Here is a 24,095-nt window from a genome sequence, read left to right on the forward strand (position 1 = left end):
CTCTCTCTCTCTCTCTCTCTCTCTCTTGCATTTTATAATACTATACACGATCAGGAGGAAACAAGCTGTTCTTTCAACACTTTACTTAGGAATCTTCTCAGCCAAATATCCAATTTAATTGCTTGAAAGTTCTACATTCCAGAAAAAATGAGAACGCAGTTGAGCTGAGTTTTTGCCACTTTACCACAATGATCACCTTTCCTCCAGTTTCCAATAAGATGTTCTATCACCTCTTCCATCTGAGACCTCACCAGAATGGCCTTTATCATTCATATTTCTACCAACATTTAATGATTGCTTATGTTTTCTCTAAGAACTTGGAAGCTTTCTCACCAGCTCTCATCTTTTCTTTTTAAGTGCTCACCAGAATCACCCTTCACATCTACATTTCCAGCATGCACCTCAAACGCTCTTCTACCTTCTGCCCATTACTCAGTTCCAAGGCCACTTCCACATGTTTAGAGATTTGTTACAGCAGCACTCCAATCTTAGTGCTAAGTTAATATTAGTCAACTTGGGCTTCCATAACAAAGTGCCACAGACTGGGTGGCTTAAACAACAGACATTTATTTTCTTACAACTTTGTAGGCTGGTAAGTCCAAGATCAAGGTGCTGGCAAGATAAGTTTCATTCTGAAGCCTCTTTTATTGCCTTGTAGGTGTACTCATTGTATGCTCACATGGCCTCTTTGCATACCATGGAGAGAGAGAGACAGAGACAGAGAGAGAGAGAGAGAGAGAGAGAGAGAGAGAGAGAGAGAGAGAGAGAGAGAGAGAGAGAGAGAGAGAAAGAGAGAAAGACAGAGAGGGGAGAGAGAGAATGCAAATTCTATGGTGTCTCTTCCTATAAGGGTGCTAATTCCATCATGAAGGCTATACTCTCATGACTACTTCCAAAAGGCCCCATCTCCAAATACCAAAACATTGGGAGGTAAGGCTCCAACATATGAATTTTTAGGGAATACAAATATTCAGTTCATAGTCTCCTTTAGCTTGGCTTCTATCGGTAATAAGGAGAATGTATTGGGCCCCATATGAACTCAACATTTTATTTTCCAACATGTTCTAAACCTGGGTAGAGGTGGAGGAGAGTCTCCTGGAGACCCCAGCAGAAGACACAAGCTATGAAAAGAACTGTACCTATGGCAAGACAGCACCTTGGAATATCTACTCCATCCCTTTCCTTGTAAGCCTTGACCTTGCCCTTCACTCCATCCCAGTAGGGATGAGAATTTTCGGAGCTTTTGCCTCAGGGAAAGCATGAGACAAAAATTACATTTTTGAACAAATTTCTTGTCTTTTAGTTTTAAAAATATGGATACCTAAGGGGATGGAAAGAACTTAGGACGTGGACAATAAATTTTAGAGAGAACATGATGAAGAAGATAAGCCTCTCCCACCATCAGGAAGGATGCCTTTGGCTGGTGGGAAGAGGAAAGAGTTGCAGGGCAAGCAATGAGAGCTCCTCAGATTACTGTTCTCTGGATGGACCCCAAGGATGTGGCAACATCCACTCCGAAGGGCTGGGTGATAGCTGGGTAGAGTTCTGGGGGTGAGTAGCAAGACCCAGAGGAAAAAAGTGGTTGTTTCATGTGTCAGGAAGAAAAAAACCCTATTCCCCATCCCACTGGCTGTTCTATAAAGTGACCTTAGCATCCTACATCAGGACACAGGGTGTATATCCCCTCTCCTAGAACCTGGATGGTGAGTGCTTTGACTAACAGTGTGTGGCAGAAATGATTTTATGATACTATGTAATCTCCAAGGTTAGGTTGCAAAAGGCAATGTAGCTTCTACCTTGTCTGCTGGGACACTTGAGTTTGGGAACTTGAACCGCCATGTAAGAAGGCTGATTTTCCAGAGGCTGCCATGCTATAAGGTCACCTCTGCACACGAAGTGAGGCCCCAAGTTACTTCTCCAGTCACCATCTGAGGTCCCAGTTGAGAGGTGGCATTGACCACCAGCAGTTTGTTTCTTTTTATTCCTAAGTAGTGTTCTTTGATATGGGTGTATTACAGTTTGTCTAACCATTTACATGTTGAAAGACATCTGGGTTATTTCCATTGTGGGGCCATTACAAATAAAGATGCGATAAACATTTGTGTACAGGTTTTTGTATGATTGTAAGTCTTCATTTATCTGGGATAGAAGCCCAGGAGTGCAATTGCTGGGTCACATGGGAAGTTCATGTTTAATTCTGTAAGAAATTGCCAAATTCGTTTCCAGAGTGGTTATATCACTTCATTTTTTCACCAGCAATGTATAAGTGATCCAACTTCTCTGCATCCTGATTGGCATTTGGTATTGTAAATATTTTTTATTTTAGCCTTTTGGATAGGTGTGTAGTGATACATCATTGTAGTTTTAATTTGCATTTCTTTTATGGTTAATAATGTTGAACATCTTTTGATGTGTTTATTTGCCATATGTGTCTCCCTAAGTGAAAAATCATGTCACCTGCCCATTTTCTAATTGAATTGTTTGTTTTTATACTGTTAAATTTTGAGAAGGATTTATATATTCTAGATGTTAGTTTTTTGTTGGATATGCAGTTTGCAAATATTTTTTCTCATTCTTTGAAAATATTTTTTCTCTCTTGTAGCTTTTCCATACGATTGACATGGTCTTTCATATGACAAAGGTTTTAATTTTGATGAAGTTTGTATTTTAATTTTTCATTTTATGGATCATACTTTTAGTGTCAAGTCTAAAAATTCTGCTTAGCCCTAGATCCTAAATATTTTCTCCTATATCATATTCTGAAAGTGTTATAGTTTTTATGTTTTTACCTCTAAGTTTGTAATCCATTTTAAGTTAATTTTTGTAAGACTTAGTTTGAGGTTATTTTTTTTAACCTGTGGCTATTCAGTTGCTCCAGACATTTGTTGAGAAAGTTATCTTTATTGAATTGCTTTTGCACCATTGCAAAAAAAAAGGAATCATTTGGGGATATGGGTATGGGTCTATTCCTGGGTTCTCTGTTCTGTTCCATTGTTCTATGTGTCTGTTCCTATACCAGTACCACGCAGTTTGGATTTCTATAGCTATATAATAAACTTTAAATTGGGTAGACTGATTCCTCCCATTTTATTCTTACTTTTCAAAATTATTTTAGCCATTCTAATTCCTTTGTCTTTTTATATACATTTTAGAATACTATCATCCATGTCTATAAAAATCCATGCTGGGATTATGATAGGAACTTTAGTAAACTTCTATGTCAATTTGGAGGCAACTGACATGTTTACTCTGTGAAGTCTTCCAGTCCATAAATGCAATGTCTCTCCAGTTATTTATATATTTTTAGATTTCTTTCATTAACATCGTGTAGTTTCCAACATACAAGTCCTGTATATGTTTTGTTATTTTTACACCTAAGTATCAATTTTGAGTGGCTGTATATGATATTGTATAATATTTAAATTCTGCCATCTATGTGTTCATTGCTAGTATATAAAAATGCAATTGATTTTTGTATGTTTATCTTACATTCTGCAACTTTACTGAACTCACTTATTAGTTTTAGGATTTTTTTTGGATAGATTCCTTGGGATTTTCTATATAGACAATAATGTCATTTATAAATAGGAGCAGTAATATTCCTTTTTTCCAATCTATATATCTTTTATTTCCTTTTCTTGACTTCTTGTACTAGCTAGAACTTCTAGCACTATGTTAAATAAATGTGATGAGAGTGGGCAGTTTCTTTGTTTCTAATCTTTGAGGCTTCAGTTTTTCATTAGTAAGTATAATATTAGTTATAGGATTTTTGTAAATGCTGCTGACAAAGTTAAGGAAGTTCTCTTTTATTAATAATACTAGCTTCATAAAATGAATTGAGCGTTCTTTCCTCTTCTGTTTTCAGGGAGACATTGTACAGAATTCTGTTTATTTCTCTTTAAACATTTGGTAGATTCTCCAGTGAGACCATCTGGGCCTGAAAATTTCTTTTTTTAGGATATTAAAATTATTGATTAAATTTCCTTAATAGTTATTTATAGGGCTATTCAAGTTATCTATTTCATATTGAGTGAGATGAGGTGGCTTGTGGTTTTAGAAGTAGGCCGTTTAGTGTAAGTTATTAAATCCATGCATTTAGAATTGTTCATAGTATTCTCTTATAATTCTTTTTATGTCTTCAGGATCTGTAAGGATAGCCTCTGTTTCATTTCTGATATTGAAAATTTGTGTCTTCTCTTTTTTTTTTTCTGTGTCAGTCTTGTTAGAGGTTTTTTAATTTTATAACTCTTTCTAAGTAACTAGCTCCTTACTTAATTGATTTTTCTCTTTTCATTTTCTGTTTTAAATTTTATTAATTTCTGGTTTTATATTAACATTTCACTTCTTCTTTTTGTTTTGGATTCATTTTGCTCTTCTTTTTGTAGGTTCTTGAGATTAGGTTATTGATTTGAAACTTTTCTTTCTTTCTTTTCTAACATATGCATCTAATGCTATAAATTTGCCTCTCAGTACTGCTTTAGCTGTGTCACACAAATTTTGGGATATGACATACTATAATCTTTATTCAGTTCAATGTAATTTTAAAAATTTCCTTTGAAACTTTCTCTTTGATCCATGGGTTATCTAGAAGTGTGTCTAGTTTTCAAGTGTTTAGATATTATTCTGTTACCTTACCATACTTGATTTCTATTTTGACTCCATTATGGTTGGAAAATTCATTATTTCCAACTGTATTATTTCCATTCTTTTAAATTTTTTAAAGTTTGTTTTATAGCCCAGTGTCTTAGTGCATTTGTGTTGCTATAAAAGAATATGTAAGGTTGTGTAATTTATAACAGAAAAGTGGTTTATTTGGCTCATGATTGTGTAGGCTGTACCAGAATCATGGAGCAGGCATCTGCATCTGGTGAGGGCCTCAAGCTGCCATCAGTTATGGGGAAGGAAAAGGGGAAGTGGCATGTGCAGAGATCACATGGTAAGCAAGAGAGCAAGAGTGAGGTGCCAGGCTTTTTAACAATAAGCATTTTGGGGAACTAATAGAGGATGCACTCACCCTCCCCCCACCCCACAAGGGAGGGCATTAATCTATTCATGAGGAAACCACTCCCATGGCCAAAATACCTCCAATCAGGCCCCCACTTCCAACATGGGGATCAAATTTCAAGAGATTTGGAGGGGTCAAACCAAACTATAGCATTCTACCCCCAGCCCCCAAAATCTCACATCACACTCATATACAAAGTATAATCCTCCCTTCCCAATAGTCCCCCAATATCCTAACTTGTTCCAGCACCAACTTAAAAGTCCAAAGTCATAGGTCTCATCTGAGATTCAAGGAAAGTTTCTTATAGCTGTGAGCCTATAAATTCAAAAACAAGTTACCTACTACCAAGGTACAGTGGTAGAATAGACATTAAGTAAACATTCCCATTCCAAAAGGGAGAAATCAGCCAAAAGAAAGAAAGTAACAGGCCCCATGCAAGTCCCAAACCCAGCAAGGCAGACATTAAATCTTAAAGCTCCAAATAATACCTTGACTCCATACCTCATGTAGTGGGTATACTGGTACAAACAGTGGCCTCCCAAGGCTTTGGGTAGCCCCATTTCCATGGCTTTGCTGAAATCAGACCACAGTTGCTCTCATGGGTTGAAGTCTGGTTCCATGGGTTTTCTAGTCTCAGGTTGCATGTTGTTGGTGGCTCTACCAACCTGGGGTCTGGGGGGCTATGGCTGTGCTCCCATGACCCCACTAGGCACTGTCCTAGTAGAGGCTCTCTGCTATGGCTCCACCCCTTTGGAAAGCCTGCATTTCCAGGCCTTTTGCTCCTAGGCTTTCTGATACATCCTCTGACATCTAGGTGGAAGCTGCCAAGCCTCCACCACTTTTGCATTCTGGGTGCCTGCAGACTTAACTCCATGTGAAAGATACTAAGTCTCATAGCTTGTGCCTTCCAGAGCGGCAGCTGGAGCACTATCTAGGGCCATTTGATCCATGTCTGTAGCCAGAGCAGCCAGGGTGCATGCAGCAGGATTGTGAGGTGGTGCGGGGCATTGGTACCTTGGGTTTGTACCCCCAAACTCTTCTGTCCTCCCAATCCTCTGTTATGGAAATGGATGCCTTAAAGATTTCTGAAATGCCTTCAGGACCTTTTCCCATTGTCTTGACTTTTAGCATCTGACTCTTCATTTATCCATGCTAATCCTCTAGCAAGTGGTTGCTTTGCAGGCATCCTTGGATTCCTCTCCTGAAAACACTCTTTTCTTTTCTACCACATGGCCAGGCTGCAAATTTTCTAAATTTCCACACTCTGCTTCCTTTTAATTATAAATTCCAACTTTAGATCATTCCTTTGCTGCTACATCTGATGATAAGCTGTTAAAAGCAGCCACGCCACTTCTTGAATGCTTTGCTGCTTAGAAATTTCTTCTACCAGATGCCCTAAGTAATTACTGTTAAGTTTGTCATTCTACAAAGCTCAAGGGCATGGACACAAGGCAGACAAATTCTTTGCTACAGCAGCTTAACAAGGATAACCTTTGCCAATAAGTTCTTCATTTCCATCTGAGACCTCATCAGCATGGCCTTTATCGTCTATATTTCTATTAGTATTTTGGTCAGAGTAATCTTTCAGCTCTATCTTCTTCTTTCTTTCTGGGACTCTAATGATACACATATTAGATCTTTTGTTTTGGTCCCATAGGTCCTTGAGGCTCTGCTTATTATTATTATTATTTTCAATTTGTAGTCTCTTTTGTTCAGATTGTTCTGTCTATAAATTCACTGATTCTTTCCTCTGCCCCTCCATTGTGCTGTTGAGTTCATCCACTGAGCCTTTTATTTTGATTATTGTGTTTTTTAAGCCTCAAATTTCCATTGGGGTTTCCTTTATATTTTCTATAGATCTTTGTTGAAACTTTCTACTTCTTTCCTGAGGCTATTTTTTTATTTGTTTGAAGCACTCGCATGTTTGTTCTTTGAAGCATTTTTATTATGGGTGCTATCAGAATAACTTTAACATAATTCTGTCACCTTTACATTGGTATCTATTAATTATCTTTTTTCATGTAGCTTGAGATTTTCCTGGTACTTGGTATGACAAGTGATTTTTTTTTTTTTGACAAGTGATTTTTGATTGAAACATGGACCTTTTCACATTATGTTATGAGACTCTGAATCTTATTTAAACCTTCTGTTTTAGCTGGCTTTCCCTAACACTGCTCTGGCAGGAGAAAGAAGAGTGGCATGCCTTGTTACTACCAGATGGGGATAGAGGTCTAGGTTCTCCACTCAGCCTCTGTTGGTATCTGAGGGGAGAATGATCATTACTATTGGGCAGGGGTAAGCGTTCTGGGTGCCCATGTGGTTTTTACTGACACTGGAATGCAGATGGACTTGTTACTGATGAGCTATGTTGAAACTCTTGACTCTCTACTAGGTCTGCTCTGACAACCCTGTAGTGGGAAGAGGAGGGACACCTCATTACTGCTTGGTGAAGGTAGACATCGGGGTTCCCCATGTGGTGGTCTCCACTAGGACCAAGGGTGATGAAAGTCTTGGCTCCTTTCTTGGCCTTTTCTGACACCACCCTTATTACAGCCCTACAAAGGTGGAAGTCTCAGTTTCTCATTTAGCCTCTGCTGGCATGGTTGGCAGCTGGATCACAGTTGTTTTCTGTGGTGTTTGGCTGGAGTAGAGTGGTTATTATCTAAAAGCTTTCTGTCTTTCTAGGCTGCTTCTTTATTGGTCTGTTAACTGGAAAGAGCAGAGTTTGGTTGAGTTTTGTTGGGGCTTTTTTGTTTGCACCTGTTAGTGTTTGCAGCTTGTTGGCTTCTTCAACTGCAAGTCAGGCAAAAGAAAAGCCAGGAAAATCACTGCCCAGTTGTTGTTCCTCAGGACCTGTGGTTCCTAGCTGGTCTGCCTTCTTCTTTCCACATCTCACAGTGTTTTAGTGTTTGTTTTGCATGTAATATCTAGGATTTTTGGTTGTATCTAGCAGGAAGAAGCTGTAAATGATGGGATTTTAAAGCCATTTCTTTAGGATTATCATGAGTACTTTGAGTCTATGTGATAGTATAAACACTTATGGTGGTGATTATACTACCATTGACTTATGAAGGGTGCTCAGTTGCTCTTACAAAAGGAACAGGGCCCTCTTGGGACACCCTGACTGCAAGGCCTGCTTTGGGCATACCCTGGATCTTTAAAGGGTCACAGTTGATTTCCCTTTTAGAGAAATCACGGAAATAAGTCATTCAGCACTGACACGGGGCTTCCAGGCTTGTCTGCCAGGCTTGAATCCCACTTCTTGCACGAAAGTTTGAAACTTCATGTATGATATGTGTGAAAAGAGCCCTGAAAATGCAGCCCACAGACGCGGCCTGCTGTGTGTCCTCGGGCAACCCATTTCAACTTTCTGGGCCTCAGTTTCTCCACTTCAAACTAAGGAAAGATGGGGACAGACCAAATCAGGGTTGCTAAACTTTGGCCATTTATACAGCACCAGCAGCTTGAGTTTGCCATGGTGGGACCACCTGCTTTTCTATTTACTGAATACTTGTCTCCAAACTGACTCACTTTACAGAGGAAACTGCATTTGCTGTGGGATGTGTGCCCCTTGGCAGGAGGGCGGCCGTGCTGGCTTGGCACAGCCAGGACCAGCGTTTAGTCACGGGGTCCTCTGAGGTCTCCATCCCGGCATGGAAGACATGGCCGCTGGGGCCTGTAGGTGCCATGTGCCAGCTATACCCTAACTCAGATTCTGAGAAAACACGTCCTCCTGCCAGCAGGCTGGTTACGAAGATTCTCCAAACACAGATGCTGTGCGCTCCACGACGTCTGGTGGTAGTTCACCCTCCCTGGACTGTAGACAGGAAACCTGTTGTTGGTTCGTTTGAAAATTTCCAGCCACGCCACTCCTCCCTCCCTGCAGTTCTGAGGCACTCAGTTTAAAAAAAAAAAACAAAAAAAAAAACAACTTCCTCACTCCCAAACATTTTGGAGCAAACATTTAGCATCATCCTGTTCCTTTTAACACACCTTCTGCTCTTCCTCCCTGTGACGAAATGTTGCTTGCCAACACAGTTACTCCCAAAATGAAAGTGGAATAAAATGCATCTCCTTGGGAACAACTAGCAAGGGGAGTTTCATGACCCTCCCCCCCATCCCCGTGTTCCCTGGAGAGTACGTGGGGACCCAGCAGGACTGGGGATGAGCTACACAGCACTAGACACCAGCCAGCCCCTCTCCGATCCTGTCCTGGGATGTGAGTCTGAGGAGATGCCTGGGTGGGCGACTGCCCCTCGCTCAGCAGGCCAGATTTCCGGGGTGGAGGGAGCACTGGAGGGCTCCCTAGAGGGCTGGGAAGGCAGTTAGAACATCCCAGCTGGGGTTGACTGTGGGACTCTTGTTTCTCCTCTCAACTCATCCACTACCTGTCTAGAATGCTCAGTTCCATTGTTTTGAAATGTCCTAACCTTATGAGAGCAGCACCCCCTGCCTTTTCTGTTCACTGTTGCATCCTTAAACATTTAGAGTTGTGTCTGGCTCTGGCATATAGTAGATGCTCAATAAATATTTGTTGAATGAGTAAATTCCATAGTTGTCTTCATTGAATTCCAAGTTCCATTAGGCAGGGACCATTTCTATCCTATTGGATCTCCGAGGCTTAATACAGTACCAGGCATATAGTATGTGATGAATAAATAGCTACTGAACTGAGCTGCTCCTGGGATGATCCTTTCCTTAGGGGAGTTGCTGTGGCCTTGAGATAGGAACAGGGCTTTAGTGTCAGGAAGTCCTGAGTGTGGAATACTGACTCAGCCATTTCTCTCTGGGGCTCTTGTGGCAAGGACTTTCAACTCTTTGACTCTGTTTCCTACGTGAAAGGTAGGGCTAATAATACCTACTAACTTACCTCAACTCACAGGGCTACTGGGAGGATTAAACTGAAGGTGCAGAGCACATAATAAATGATAGTTATAATTATTGCTGTTATTGACGTTTTGTCTGACTTCTGTTTCCCATGCAGACAATCATGCCCACACTAGTCGGTTGGTTTTTAAGGGGAAAAGGTGACCTGGTGATTTGGTGGAGAGAGCTGGACAGGGCCTGAGCTTTGCATCTAGGCTGGTGGTTCCTGGTCTAGAGCCCACAGGGTGATCTGGGTGCTTTGAGAGTTACTTGCAGGTTGAAAAGGAGATCGTAATTATTGTCCTTGATGAGACTGCATTGCATGTGTGTGTGTGTGTGGTGTATGTGTGTGTGTGTGTGTGTGTGTGTGGGCTAGTGGCCAGTGCATGCTGGTGAACAAGGATAAAAACCACACAAGACTTTAAGAAAACAAGGAATCAGGCTGGACACAGTGGTGGCTCACTCCTGTAATCCTAGCATTCTGAGAGGATCCCATGAAGCCAAGAGTTCAAGACCAGCCTGAGCAAGAGCAAGATCCTAACTCTAATAAAAATAGAAAAATTAGCCAAGTGTGGTGGTGCGCACGTGTAGTCCTAGCTAGTCAGTAGGCTGAGGCAGAAAGAGGGCTTGAGCCCAGGAGTTTGTGGTAGCAGTGAGCTATGATGATGCTGCTGAACTCTAGCCTAGGAGATGGAGAAATGGAGCAAGACTCTGTCCCCACTTCCAAAAAACAAAAAACAACAATGAATCGGTCATTACATAATCAAGGTTGTCTTGTAAGCAAAATATTTTGATGCCTGGGATTTGTGAGGGGAAATAACAAAAGAGGCCTCAACTGTTGTTACTTAATGACCCTGGTCTTGACTTCTCCCCGAGTGCTGGAAGAGAGAGACAGTAAGGCACAGTGGTTAGCTTCAGGAGCTCTCACCCCATCCCCTGGAGGGGAATCCTGACTCTCCACTAGTCAAGCTGCCTTGGGCAAGTTCTGTACCCTTTCTGTGTCTCTTTGTCCTCATCTGTAAAGCAGAGACCATAGCAGTCACTACCACATCATGTTGAGATGAAGCAATTCATATAAAGAGCTCAGAGCAACACCTGGTGCATAGTAGATGCCTAGTGCATGTTACCTATCATTTTTGGATCATTCTGGTTGTTTTATCTTTTTTTGCAGGTGTTAGTCTCCAGTCAACTTTCTGGCTTCCCTCTCAACTCCCACCATGCTTTCCTGGCTCGGGCCAGCTGTGGGGCACAGATGTGAACCCGGCCCTGGCCTGGGGCCTGCCATGACGGTGCAGGGAGCATGACCTCAGCCCAGGAATGTCTCCTGGTGACCACGGCCTTCTATTTATACTCCCTAGCACCAGGCTGGCTCAGAGAATGCCTGCAAAACATATCTGCGACACCGTCAGCTTGTCTGTCACCCGGAATCTGAAATTGTCCTCTGCTGTTACCATAAACGGTTCCAGAATGATAGAATGTCAGAGCTGATGTCAAAATCACAAAAGTCTCTTACGTCTTATGGATAGCAGTTGTCACAAGCATGTCCAATGTAGGAAACAGTGGAAAGGCTCAACATTTGTAAGCTCTTCCTAGTCTTCAAAAACCCTTGAACACACTCTCTCCTGGCTGTTTCTCTCCCTTTTTACTGTTGTCACTTGCTCAGTCTCTATAAAAGCCTGCTAACTGGTCTTCTTCCTTGTGTCTTTGAGTCTTTTTAATGTGTTCTCTAGAGCAGGGGTTGGCAAACTTTTTCTGTGAAGCGCCAGGTGGTAAACAGTTTAGGCCTTGCAGGCCACAGGATCTCTGTTTCGACTGTCGAATTCTGCCATGGTAGCGTGAAAACAGCCGTAGACGGATACAGCAATGAATGGGGGTGTCTGCGTCTCAATGCAACTCTATTTATGGGTGCCGAAATGTAAATTTCATAACATTTTCATGTCATAAAATGTGACTTTTTATTTGATTTTTAAAACCAATTTTAAAATGTTAAAATCATTCTCAGCTTGTAGACAATAGGAAAAGAGGAGGAGGGCTGGATTTGGTCTGGGGACCATAGTTTGCCATTCTTGCTCTGGAATGAGTTTTCAGAAAGACAGTACAGTTGCTATACGGCTGCTGCTGGTACTGTCATCTGTTGAGTGCACAAGAGGTGCCAGGCACTGAGCTCAGAGATCCTGCTGGGATGCACTTAGATCTCAGGGCATCTTGACCAGAGGAACTATTTGCCTCTTTATTGATAAGGAACTGGAAGTCCCCAGCTGGGAAGTGGCAGACTCAGGATTGGAAGCTGTGCTGTCTGGTATTTGCTGCACTCCCCTGTAGCACCTGGAGTCTCTCCAAGGTGCTTACCACAGGCCCTGGAGGCTCAGGGGAATTTTGTGATGCCCCTATAGCTCCCGACTGTCCCCTGCTCATGGCTTCCCAGCCATTTTGCTTGCTTTTTGGTTCCTTGCACTCTTCAGGTTTCTTTCTCTCTCAGAACTGTCACACTAGTCATCCAGAAGGCTCCTCCCTTCTCTCTTTGCTGGGCGAATGCCTGTTTGATCCTTTGGGTCAGAGCTTAAGTGTCACCATCTCAGACAGGCCTTCTGCAACCTTGTTTAAAAATGAGGCCGCACTGCGCCCTCTCTTACAGAGCTGCTTCCCTCTGCTGCAGCATTTACGGCGACACGTGACTGCAGAGCTGGGGACTGATTTGTTGGATGTCCAGCTTCCCCACTCCACGGTAATCCTGTGATGCCCGATGGGGGAGCGTGTCTACTGGACCCACCTTGTTAACACAGAGTACTGAGTCCAGGGCCTGGCCCAGAGAAGGTGCTCGACAAACATCTGAAGAATGAATAAGCAGGTGCGTTTTGTCTCTTAATCCTCTCAGCAGCCCTGGGAGGTGGTTATCCCTGTGAGCGCCCCACCAACCCTTTAATTAAGGAAACCTGGACTCTGAAACATCACATAGGTTTTCCAAGGTGTCCAAAACAATACATTCAAGGTCCTGATGCTATTTCTAGTACCTTTATTGATGTACCATGAACACTCCCTTGGCTTATTTGTGTGTGTGTGTGTGTGTGTGTGTGTGTGTGTGTGTACATTTATTTTGGTGTAGGTGTCCAAATTCAAAAGCTACATAAGGGGATAGAGCAAAAACTCCCTGTTCCACTTTTGTTCCCCAGCCACCTGGGTCTCTGTGAAAGCTACCAATGGTGCCAGTTTCTTATAAATCCTTGTAGAAGTCATCTATGCCTACACAGGAAAACATATGTATTCACTCTCCTTCTCTTCATATCTGACCCAAATGGCAGCATAACGTGCACGCTGCTCTTCCTCTTTCACTCAGCTATCTGTGTTGTACAGGTCCATATCCCACCCATCCCTTCCGTGGCCCTACAGATAGAGCTTTTTTATTTTATTCTTTTGTGGCCACAGAGTATTACATTCTATGCATATTCCACAATTTGTGAAATCATTCCCCAGCGACAGACGTTTGGGTTACTTCCAAATTTTTTGCCGTTACAAACCACGAGTAGCTTTGTACATATGTCAATTCACACACAGGCAAGTGCATCTGAAAGATAAAATTCTAGAAGTGGAACTGCTGGGATTAAGAGACATTTTTATAAAAGTCTGTCTTATTATAAATCATGTTTTAGAACCTGGTGCTGACACACCATTTCTAAGATTCATGGTGACCAAGAAAGTTGGACCATGGTAATGCCAGTGCAATGTCTAGAGAGAAGCTAGTGGTGGAGAGGCCCTTCCAGGGCATCCGAGAATCAGCCAAATGCATTTTCTCCCAGTAGCTTTCCCTCTATTCATCCTCTTCTTCATTCTTCATCTTCCCTCTTCATCCTCTTCTTCATTTTCCCCCAGTAGCTTTCCCTCCATTCATCCTCTTCAGACTCCATTCATCCAGTCTTCACGCTCCTGTGGATTAAGTGTTTGCAAGGCAGACAGCATGATATGGTATAATCTGCCTGGGCTCTGAGAGCAAACACATCTCAGATCATGTACCATTTCTGCAAATTCATAAGCTGTGTGACCAAGGAAAAGTTACTCAACCTTCCTGAGCCTCAGTATCTTCACCTGTAAAATTTAGCTGATAATTCCACTTAACTCATAGGGTAATTGGGTAATTGTGAGGATTAAATAAACCGATCTGTGGATCACAGTGAGCATACAATGTATATTAGCTGTAATTATTATTAACTTTGAGGCCACGGAACCCCAAATGGCAAATGTTGACTGGACGCAGAAGGGTAAAAACAATGGTCAGGAGTGTGACATGGGTCTGGGAGGGAGGAGGAGATCTGGCATGGCAACCAGGTCCCGGCAGACTAGGGATCAGTCTAAGGCCACAGGATGCCAGGGCAAGGGGTGAGAAGGTGACGCAATGACTCCAGAGATAACCTTTGTCTGTTTCCCAGTGTCGCCAGGGCCGGCTGGGTTAATAGTTAAGTGAGCCGCACCTGCAATGGCGTGGGAGGCCTTTCCGTGCGCTTGGACTGAAGGTAGCCGATGATAAACACTCGTCAGAGAGAAGCTTCTCAGGTTGTCTCTGCTGGGAGGGTTGTGTTGAGTGTGGTCAGGAGCCCCCTCCTGCTGTGGAGAAGCCCTTCGGCACCCACTAGGAACCCCATCTCCACCGCCGTTGCTGCTGTTGCCACCACCACGCCCCTCCGTAGTAGCTGCGGGTGTGTGAAGGGCCAGATGCTGTCCTGGGAAATTGACATGCGTTTCCTCTTCCCGACAACGCCGTGAGAGAGACAGTATCTTACAGATGAGGAAACGGAGGGTCCTAGAATTTAATTGCTTAAGGTCACACAAATAGTCAGTGTTAGAACTGGGACTTGAACCAGGGCTCTGTGTAACTCCAAATCCATGTCTTCGCCCACTGCACCATGATGGATGCTGCCGCCCTCTCCATCATCCTCACCAGCGTCCCTGCCATCACCGCTGCCACCACCATCACTAGCTGCTCTACCGTCACTGTTATCACGATCATCCTTTTCATCAATTTCACAAAAACCAAATTCACATACTGATGTCATGTCCTGACATTCACAACATGACAGAGTCCCACATCATCTCCATTTTGTAGATGGATTCAGCGAGTGACTACACACAAGTGCTGAGAGCAGGAACCGGCACGCACTTAGCTCTCAATGAGTCTTTGTTAGTTATTATTATTATTTATGACCCAGCACTACCCAGTTCTAACTGTGCTGTCACCGGGGCCCTAGGCCAGGTCAGAGCTCCTCTCTGGGGCTCCAAGGCAAGGAGGAATGTGATCCCTGACTATCTGCCTGTTGCCCTCTGTAATGTGACCCATGTGGCTTCTGGCTCCTGGGCTGCTGATGAAGGGGGCCCAATGACACTGCACCCCTGGGACTGATGCGTGGGGTGAGCAGCCTTCTGCCTGTGTAGGAAGCCTTTGCACAGGGCCCTAAGATGAGGCTGCGAAGGTGGAACCCCATAAAGCCCAGCTCCTAGCTGCCCTCTTGGCAGGTTTATTATTTATTATTATTTCTCGTAGCCGGCTCCCTTTTGGGCTATTGCTGTTGTACCTGCCATGTCCAATTCTCCTTCCTGGAGCACGTGGCTTCACCCACCTGGGGCTCCTCCTCTCTCCTCTCCTGAGTTCCTTTATCCAAGGCCACCCCTTTCCCATTTGGGTCATCTACTTTATTTATCTCATCCCCACTCTTTTAGGAGTTTTTACAAACGAGACCCTAGGCTTGTATTTCAGTGACACTTTGGCCTTGCTCCTTCGAAGTTTAGATCTTTCAGAACTTGCTAGGTTCGTGACTGGAAAAGCTGGCAGAGTTTGGTCTGGAGTACTGTTACTTTAACTTTCCCAACAGCACACTCTGCAAAAGAGGTGTGTGTGGGAGGGGGGAGAGGCCAAGAAAGCCCCGGGGTCTGGCTGGACTTAGATTCCCTCCGTTAACACTCACCCTGTTATGGGGGTGCCCTTAGCCTCGGAATTCATGGGTGCTGCCTGTTTGCTTAGATAGGGGGTGGGTCACTCACTGCCAAAGCCAGCAACTCTCTGATACAAAGTCAAGTGGAGGAAGGCATGAGCCCCCAACTCTGGGTTTCCCAGATTCCCAAAGAAGTCATGTAAAGACACACACAAAAGGTAGACTTGAAAAGCAAGGGGTTTGTGTGTGGGCATGGGGGTGGGGCACATGCTTATTACCTGGCTGCATGCACACGAGTATGCGTCACCCCAAGGGGCTGGGTGGGCCTCAGTTTCCTCACTGATCTAAATGGCTGTGATGAGGACCCAATCGGATACATGTTTATCGGGTGCTTAGTGTATACAGTGTAAACGTGAATGAATCGTAGCTGCTAGTTTCTAAGTGCATCTTGTTAGGCCACGGATTGTCCTCAGTCCCTCTCTTTCCTCTGTAACTGTGCCTGAGGAGGGAGGCTGGGAGGGCTCTGACCCGCTAGCTTTGCCTCTCCACTCCACTGGTCTAACCCCAAGACATCTCAACCTGCCTCCCAGAGGCCTGTGAGCAGAGGACAAAATCCTTGGTGCTATTTGCCAAGCCTCCTAGTCAGATGTCAGCCATGTCTCTGCTGCTTCCCTCCACCTTCTTGGCTTCAGAATTTCTGATCTAATAACTTGGCCCAGTGACCTCAGATTTTGCTGTGAGAGTGGGTTTTGCAGGCTTTTCCCAGCTGAGCCCTTACTGAAGATGTTCTCAGGCCAGGAAAGTTTCTTCTCTTGTCTAATGCAAGGCAGATACCATTTACCTAAAGGGTGTGAGATAGAGACTTGGTAGTTGTGTTTCCTGGTTCTGGTCTGTATTTGATAGTTGCTGAGGACACTGGCCATCCCATGAGGGTCTCAGTTTAACGTATAGTGCCTGATGCTCCTGTCTGCGGAGTTGCACTGGGTCCGTGGAACCGGCGTGAGCTCTCTGGGAGAGCAGTTAGCACGTGGCTGCTGGTGTGGGTGGCAGGATTCTCCTCTTCCTCACTGAGCCCTCCAAGGAAGAACGAGAACCGTGGAAGACACTGACAGGAGGGGTGGATAGAGCACAGAGGAGGCTCAGAGGCCATTCTCCGAGGGGGGCATTTCCTGGGTCTACCTACCGTAGCAGTGGGATCATGACTGTAGTTGTCAGTTGGCTCTACCTAGCATTGGTGGCCCTCTAACTCTCGCTGTCCCTGCCTGTCTCATCCAGTGAGAGGCAGCATAGCGTAGTGGGATGACACAGGTATGGATCTGAGTGACCTGGGTTTGAATCCTGGCCCTGCCCCTTACTATCCATATGACATTGGGCAAGTTTCTTAACCTCTCAGAGTCTCAGTTTTCTCATATGCAAAGTGGGGATAATAATATTCACGTTGTAGATTGTGGGAAGATTGAAGTGAAATGACATGTGAATGCTGTAGACACATGACATTCAATAAATGAAAGCGGTTATTAAAGATACCTGATGAGATACTTTTAACCTGTGACAAGAAAAAGAAAATAAACCGAGTGGTTGAGAATGATAAAAGTCACAATATGGGAGAAACTAGAAGCAGTTTGCCAGACCGTGTATTTATAGCTACACTATGACGTGGGTCTGGAGTTAAGTATTAATTCTCTCCTTTCCTGAACAATGATGAAACCCAGAGATAGGAGATGTCCTGGTTCTTCTTCCTAATCTCCTTTGCTGTCTTTGAGTTGGTTCTGGGGCATCCATGGATCCATTTCCACGTGTTGTATCTATCCCTGCTGATTCATGCCAGAACAGTTTCTTTCTTGCATCAGAGCTAATAAAAGAGTTACAGAGAATTCTTGGCCTCCCTGTCTCTTAATTCCAAACTTCAAAGAACAAGGTCTTCCCCAACATCATGTCTATAGCAACAGTAATCTACGTTCCCAGGAGCGACTGTGCAGATCCAAGCACATGCAGGCTGCACAAGTCACCTCAGTTCTTCAAAGTTCCTGCTCCGGTGCTCAGTGGATGCTGCTGGAGCTCTTTTCTCTTTCTTACAAAAGCATTTTAATATTGAAATGTTGATAATTATAGATGTATGGGAAGTTGTAGAGATAGTACAGAGAGGACCCATATTTCCCCCAATAAGTACATCTTATATGGTACAACACTGAAACTAGGAAACTGACACTGGTACAATATGCGTGCATTGTTCTGTGTGATTTATGTCACGCACAGATTTGTGTAATCGCCACCACCATCAAGATATTGACCTATTCCATCACCATGCTGATCTTCCTCTTGTAACCACTTAATAGTCACATCCAACCCCAGCCACCACCATTCCTAACCTTTGGGAACCACTAGTCTGTTTGGGAGTGGAGCCCAGTTATTATGCTGGGGCAACAGGAGTAAGCTGGGATGTTTGGTCTCCTAATTTAGTGTTTTATTTCTGAGCTTCCTTTGTCCTGCTGTGTAGTAAGTGTCCCCAGCATCTAATCATTCTATACTCCTGCTTGCTCTAGGTGGAGCAACTTCTGCCCCCATGGAGCTATGTGGAATGCAGGTTTAAGGGCAATTCCTTGTTTTGCATCTACCCCAACCCACTGCACTCTGCCCCCACTCCCATTGCACCACGAAATTGCAATCACCCAAGTCACCATTGACTCCTCATTGCTTGTCCTGCCCTTGAAAGGTTGGAGCTTTCCAGAATCTTGGCCCAAGCTCTCCTCTCACCTTGCACACTCTGCTGGGTCACCTCATTCACCTATGACTTTAATGATTAGGGTGCTCATATCCATGCTGGTTAATTTCTCAGATTATTATTCCCCCCACTGACCTACCTGGCCTCCTATGAGGGGGCTTAACAGTTCCAAATTTCACAGAGGCATTTATTCTATCTCTGTACATTTTGAAAACCTAGTTTAAAATTGTTTTTCCCCCCTTTTCTCCTTTAGCTGATCTCCCCTGCCATACTCCAAATGAAACATGGGTCTAGTCTATATTTTCTGTGTGTAAGAAGGTTAGTGCACCAGTAATCATCTGTTGAATAATCCTACTGACTTTTTAAAATTTCTTAGCATGATCAGAAAATACTTACTCTTTGATTTGCCTTTTGCATTTTAATTGATGCTATACACAGACAGGTGCACTGTGTTTTTTCCTATCACTCTCAAGGTGACTGTTTCCTACTTGTCCTTTCCCTGCTCGTTCTTCTTCTCAGTTTCCTTTCTTCCCTTATTCTTTTTTTTATTGGCTGGTATTTTGCTGTGGATTTCCAAGAGGAGTGCCCTGAGACAGAGTGTGGCCAAGATAAGTATACCAGAGTAGGCACTACGTGACCTGGATCCTTCTGTCCCTTAATACTCAGCTCAGGAACAATGTTCTTCGTGAAACCCTTTCTGGTTTCCCAATCAGAAATTCTTTTTATTTCTTCCAGCATTCTTAAAGACTTCTTTGTAGCTCTGATTTCATCTTGCCTTGTGTCATAGGATGCTTAAATGCTGTTCTATTAGACTAACAACTCCTTCAGTATGGAAATCATGCTTTATTCTTCTTGGAGCCATCTCAGTAGAAAACTGCAGTAGAAAACTCAGTAGAAAACTACATACGGTAGATGTTTGGGAAGGGCTTGTAAAAATAATAGCTGTGTGATCTTAGGCAAGTCACTTTCCTTCTCTGGTCATTTTGATTTTCTTATCTATAAAATGAGGAAGTACAAAGAGATGGACAAGATGATCTTTAAGGTTTCTTTCAACTCAAGAATACTTCAAAGAAAATAGGTGTCTCCCTTGCTAGCTCTATCACTTCTGGAATCGTCATCTGGGACCAGTCTGTGTCCTCTCAAGTTTCTAGCCTAACCTCAGAGAGAGCTGTAAAGCAGCTTTCTGTAGTACTGACAGTCCTCCTAGACTTTGATACTCCATGCATGTATTACCTTGTCAAAAATAAAATTAAATACCTCCACCTTAGACAAGCCAACCAGCCAGCTAAAGACTAGAAGGAAAAAAACACTGCCACACTCACATGCATATACACTGCATGTGTGCGAACACACATACTTTGCTTGTGAAAAGGAAATATTGGCTTATATAGGTAGAGTTGATGAATAAGGAAGTAAGAAGAGAACCAAACACATCAGTGATGTGTGTGTGTGTGTGTGTGTGTGTTTGCTTACTTTGGATCCTTAGTTCTTTTCAAATTCCAGTTTTAATCACATGTTGTTGTTGTCCCTTGCTTACTCTCTTTTGCTATTCTTTCCTCTTTGTTAATATTTATAATTTAAACATAGCCGTATTGTTTAGGTACAAGATAATTTTTATTACAGTTTGTATGTAAGAAACTTACAAGATAAAATCATTTTCATCTTATTTCTTAAAAAAAGAAGAAAGAAAGAAGAAAAGAAAAGACATACTGTTCCTCCAACAACATCCCACAGTCTTTCTAAAATAAACCTGTCTTCTTAATTATTCTTGAATGGACATCTCGATCTGTTTCATACAAATGTAAAAGTGTTGATCCTAATTAACAAAAAAGAAAACCACAAGTAATTAGGAATAATATTAAGAGCCTTTGTATAGGGCTTCACAGTTAAGGGAAATGTGCTTTCCCATGTATTATTTTATTTAATGATTAAAACAACCTATTGGAGGAAGTGGGTGAAGTATTACAATCCCCATTTCATAAAGCAGAAAACCGAGGCTCAGGGAGGTTAAGTATCCGACACAAAGTTATACACTTAGAAAACAGCTGAGTTTGCTTGTAGTTCAGGTTTTTTGACTCTATATCTAATGCTCTATGTTGTAGGATTTCTAATATTTGATGATATCAACAACAATTTATGTGTTCAATATAGAGGTTTATCCAAGTTTGCAGTTTCCTGGTGGATATAATAAGATTCATTTCACCTGATGAAAAGCTTTTGTTATTATCTTCTCATATGTCAGTATTAATTTTAGATGGGTGACTTTTGAGAATATGTTGACGCAAGTATTAAGTCCCATCGTATCCTTAGCCAGGCCTTCTGGTGGGGAGTTGGTGCCTGGTTTTAGCAAATTCAGCCATGCTGTGGTTTGCTCTGTACACTGCCAGGCTTGTGCATGGGGCAGCAGATGTCCCAGCTGTGACATGGAGGATGGTGTGACGTTGTCTTGTTTACAAGGCAGTGGGGACAGAAAGGAGAAAGGGATCCTCATATCCTGGAACAAAGAATTGGGGAAGGCATCCTAGAGGCCTTGCAGAGCTTGAGCTGAGGTCTTAACCAGAAGTAATCCTTTCCAGGGCGGTAGGGAGTGTGGAGCAGGCATTCCGGGGAGAGAAGGTAGTGTGAGCAAATGCATGGAGGAATGACCCAGCATGGTGTGTTTCAGGAGATGCGGTCTGTTGTAGCTGGATAAAGGAGCCTGTTTCAAGCGGGGATGGGGCTGATGTGGGCACATATGAAGGAGAACCCAGCTGGGAAGAATTTACCGGAACCTCCAGTCTGAGGCTCAGCCCAGTTGTTGGATTCTCCATCTTAAAGGAAATTGTTGCCGACCTTCTGGGTCATTGGTTCTCAACCCTGGCTCCATGCTAGAACCACCCCAGAGTTCTGATTCTGTTGGTCTTAGGTGGGTTCTGGGCCTCCTCATATTAAAAAAGTACCCCAGGTGATATTAATTAGCTGTTAAATAAAAAATTATTGTGACACTTGTTGAAACAATAAGGAAGACTTTATTCAAGATTATTGCAATAGGGGGCTGGGTGCCATGGCTTACATCTGGAAAGGAGCACTTTGGGAGGCCTAGGCAGGAGGATCGTTTGAAGCCAGGAGTTCAACACCATCCTGAGCAAGAGCATGATCCCATCTCTACAAAAAAAAAACAGAAAAATTAGCTGGGTGTGGTGGTGTGCACCTGTAGTCTCAGCTACTCAGGAGGCTGAGGCAAGAGGACAGCTTGAGCCCAGGAGTTTGAGGCTGCAGTGAGCTATGATGAGACCACAGCACCTTAGCCTGGGTGACAGAGTGAGACTCTGTCTCAAAAAAAAAAAAAAAAGAGACTATTGCAGTAATGGAGAGAGATGGAGCTCAACCCTGAATATAGCAAGGCAAGTGGGGATATATAACAAGGAGCAGGGTGAGGGCCCAGTGGGTGGAAAATTACTGAGAGGAGACATCAAAGATAGGGCTAAAGAGACAGCCCAAGGCCTTAGACATCATAGGTCTGGGATGAGGGACTTGATCAGATATCAGGGTGAGGGGGTGACTTAGAGGATTCTTTGCTAAGAGTGGGCTGGGCAGGCCAAACATAGGTTTGGGGGTGGGTTGGGAGCCTAGTCAGAAAGAAGGCCCAGGGGAGCCTGGCTAAAGTTTGGTCAAGGAAGGAGTCTTCATCAGTACATCGGGACTGAGGCCCTCAGCACTTGGCTGTGGCTCGGGCACAGCCTCGTTCGCGTCATCGCTGCTCACTGTTCCGCCTCATTCTTCACTCAGCTCCTGAGCGTGTTGTGCTTCAGAGTGCATGGAGCAGCTGTTCAATAAATGCAATATTTGGAGAACGAATGAGTTGAGGGGCCTGTTCAGAGGAGTGAGGAGAGCTGAGGAAATCATGGGAGCAGGGGCAGCTTGTGATGAGAAACAAGGAAGAAAAAAACCAGTCAGCCTCGAACTCAGGGACACTCGCGAGCTCTGCCTGTTGTCAAGTTACCTCAGCTCTCTAAGCCTCAGTTTCCTCACAAACATAATGGCGGTAAACATAATAATAACCACGGGGGCTGTTGTTGTGTGGCTGGAACGAGACAGTTTTTGTCAAGTGCCTTCCACTTTGCCTGGGCCTCAAGGGCTGACTTGAAAAGGATACTTAGAAGACACAGCGTCCTGCCTTGTACTTTTGCCCGCTCCTGCTCCAATAATAACGATGGAGATAAGAACAATATATACTCTATTTAATATAATATATACCATATAATTTATTTAGTATAATGTAAAATATAAATGATACTTTGGATTCATACAAAAACTTTCCAAACAACACAACTGGCTTTCCCTGCCCCATCTCATCTGCCCTAGCGCTGTGCAAGAGCAGGCACAGCCACGGTTAGGCACTAGGTTTCTGCTAGAGTGTCTTGGTTCAATATCCTGGCTTCACCATTTACTGACCCTGGGCAAGTTATTAGACCTCTCTGTGCCTCAGTTCCCTCATCTGTAAAATTGAGATAATGGTAATATTGCCCTCGTAGAGCTGTTGTATGGATCAGATGAATTAAAACATGTAGAACACTTAGGAAAGTGCCCAGTAAATCCTCAATAGTTATTGTCTACAATTTAGACTTATGGCTATGCATTATTTTCTACCACAGCCATAACAAGTTACCACAAACTTAGGGGCTTAAAACTACACGCATTGATTATATTATAGTTCTGTAGAAGTCTGACTTGGGTCCCACTGGGCTAAAATCAAAGTGCTGATAGGGCTGTGTACCTCTCTAGAAGCTCCATGGGAGAATCTTTTGTTGTTGTTGTGCCTTTTCCCACTTCCAGAAGCTGCCCCCGTTCTTTGGCACAGGGGCCTTACTGCCTCTGCAAATCCAGCAATATTGCATTTCGTTGTTCATTCTTCCGTAGTCACAGTTCCTCTGACAAAAGCTGGGTCTTCTCTAGCTTTTAAGAGTCTGTGTGAGTTTACTGGGCTCACCCAAGTAATCCAGGGCTCACCCAAATAATCTCCCCATCTCAATACCCTTAACTTTACCAAATGTGCAAAGTCCTTTTTGCCATATAAGGTCACATATTCACAAGTTCCAGGAAATAGGATGTGGATATTTAGGGGCTCATTATTCTTCCCACCATAGGATACACCCATAATAAAAGATTTAACATTGTCCACTGTGACGGTTAATGTTATATGTCAACTTGACTGGGCCACGGAGTGCCCAGATATTTGTTCTAACATTATTCTTGGTGTGTCTGTGAGGGTGGTGCTGGGTGAATTTAACATTTAAATTGGCAGAATGAGCAAAGCAGATGGTCTTCTCTAATGTGGATGGAACGTATCCACTCAGACCAAAAAGGCTGACCCTCACCCAAGCAAGAGAGAATTCCTCCCACCTGCCTGAGTGATGACTTTGACCTTCTCCCACCCTTGGACTGAAACTTACATCCATGGCTCTCCTGGATCTCCAGCTTGCCAACTATTGATTTTGGGAGTTAGCCTACATAATCACATGAGCCAATTCCTTGTGATATCTGTGTATCAATGAAACTATCTATCTATCCATCCATCCTATTTCTCTGGAGAACACTGACTAAT

This window comes from Microcebus murinus, chromosome 7, assembly GCF_040939455.1.
Source record: "Microcebus murinus isolate Inina chromosome 7, M.murinus_Inina_mat1.0, whole genome shotgun sequence".
Classification (NCBI taxonomy): Eukaryota; Metazoa; Chordata; class Mammalia; order Primates; family Cheirogaleidae; genus Microcebus; species Microcebus murinus.